Source organism: Octodon degus, unplaced genomic scaffold (genome assembly GCF_000260255.1).
Source record: "Octodon degus isolate 3935 unplaced genomic scaffold, OctDeg1.0 scaffold00073, whole genome shotgun sequence".
Taxonomy (NCBI): domain Eukaryota; kingdom Metazoa; phylum Chordata; class Mammalia; order Rodentia; family Octodontidae; genus Octodon; species Octodon degus.
The window spans coordinates 281,627-284,038 of record NW_004524649.1 but is presented as its reverse complement, the minus strand read 5'-3'; positions in this window follow the sequence as shown (position 1 = coordinate 284,038).

The following is a 2,412-nucleotide window of genomic DNA, read 5'->3' as shown; positions in this document are numbered from 1 at the left end:
TGCTTGGCCAATGTGCTCTCTGTGAAAGCCTGAGAGAGTGTCTTCTCCCCATGTGACTCTCCCTAGGCACACTCTATGTCATCAATCACTTTCCTCTTTGGCCCCATAATCTTCTTGATCAGAAAATTTGGGACACTACCGAGGTACATGACGTTACTAAATGTGTTTCTTGGATACAACACATTTTTGGATTTTGTTTCTTGATCCCTCTGCCAATCTGCTTCTTTTGATTGGTGAAATGAAGTATTTACATTGATAGCTATAACTGATACAAATTGGCTTATCTTTGTCATGTTATTTAACTGCTGTAGGTTCTCTACTTTTCCATTGTTTAACTGCTTGCTCTGCTTGGTGCTTTCTTTGTATTGTTGTTCTTGAAGTTATGGTAATTTTTTCTTTGTCTTTATGAGATAGAGTCTTGCTAAGGAGTTTAGGCTGGACTTGAGCTCAATTTGTAGCCTGGGCTGGTCTCAAACTTACAATGAACCTCCTCCCTTGGGCTCCCAAGTGCTAGGGTGATAGGCATGTGCCAGCATACCTGGCTTGTTGCCATTTTTATCTCTTTCTAGTATATCTTTCAGTACTTTTTGTAGGGCTGCTTTGGTGGTCATTGTTATCGTTTGTGTCTAGTTGTCCCCCCAAAGCCTCATGCAGTCATGGGATGGCTTCTGGAGTTAGTGATTGATTCATGATCCAGTGCTAGAATTATGGGTTTGAGTACCCTGGGGTAGATACTCTGTATTACAATATGAGGAGGGGAGAGAGACTAGCTAGCTGCCTGAGTTTCTGCTTCTCCTTTTGTTCTTTACTCTTTTTCACCTCCATGAATGGCTGCTCTGTGCCACCATGTACCCCTCTGCCTTAGAGCCAGATGAGTGAACTAAAACTTGCACTATGAGCTAAATAAACCTTTCCTTTCTTCATTTTGAGTGTTGCATGTTTGTTCCAGCATAGAGAGAAGAGTAACTGAAACAGTCATGAATTTCTTCAGTTGTTCTTTGTCATGGAAGTGTCTTATTTCTCCATTAATTTTGAAAGATATGTTTTCAGGGTGCATCAATCTGGGTTTGAAGTTGTTTTCTTTCAAGACCTGAAATACTTCACTTTGAGCTCTTCTTGACTTAATGGCTTGTATTGAGATATCTGCTGTGATTCTGATGGCCTTTCCACTACAGTTGATCTATTTCCTTTCTCTAACAGCTCTTAAGATTCTGTTCTTTTGCTGAATTTCTGGGATATTTTTTTTTTTTTGTGTGGATCTGGGGGTTGAACTTAGACCTTTGCACTTGCTAGGGAATCGCTTATTCTACTGAGCCATCTCCCCAGCCCCTCTGGGATCTTGATGACTGTGTCTGGGTATAGATTTATTTAAATGGATAATTGGAGTTCTTTTTTAAAAATGTATTTAGTACGGTGTCTACAGGGTCTCAGTACACAACTTGGACTCATTGTGATTCTGCTGTTTTCAGCCTCCCAAATACTGGAATTACAGGTACTGTCTCAGTGTACTCCAGGGGTGGGGCCGGCATGGCATGCCAAAATGGAGTTCTATATGCCTCACTTATTTGTATGTAAGATTACTTGGGGAGTTTTCTTTCTTTCTTTTTTTTCTCATTAAACTTTGTTTTAATGGGTCTCAAAATTCTGTGACAGATTTTTGGTCAAGTTGTTTCCATTAAAAAGTGTTGATTTTGGGCTGGCCTGATAGCTCAATGGACTAAAGCGCCTGCTTAGGCCGAGTGTAGTGGCTGGGGTTTGATCCCTGGCATGCCGTGCTGGCCCTGACCGCAGGGTGCGCTGACACCATGACTGAGACTGGGCATGGTGGCATATGCCTATAATCCCAGCATTTGGGAGGCTGAAAACAGGAGAATCCAATCTATGTAGTGAGACCCTGTAGAGCCTGTAGACGCTGTCCTAAATACAGGAAAAACAAAACAAAACATTAATTTTAAAAACTAATAACTTAAAAACTGCCCCCTCCAATGATCCACAAAACATTCTCCTTTCCTTCTGAAGGGTTTATTTATTTTTTTGGTGGAACTGGGGATTGAACTCAGGCCTTTGCCCTCACCAGGAAAGTGCTTATTCCACTGAGCCATCTCCCTGGCCCAGCAGTGAATTATTTATTTATTTAGTTTTTGGCCTTCTGAAGGTTTTATGATGTGTTATTGTCATTAACTAGTCTTTCACTATTAACTTAAATGAATAATTGGAAGAAAGAGTTCTGAGACCAGTCTTCTGCCACTGATTAGGAATGGGGTGGCAGGTGTTAGGAATAATACCCATTTAGCTTGCTTGCTTGCCTGCTTGCTTGCCTGCTTTCTTTCTTTCTTTCTTTCTTTCTTTCTTTCTTTCTTTCTTTCTTTCTTTCTTTCTTTCTTTCTTTCTTTCTTTCTTTCTCTTTCTTTC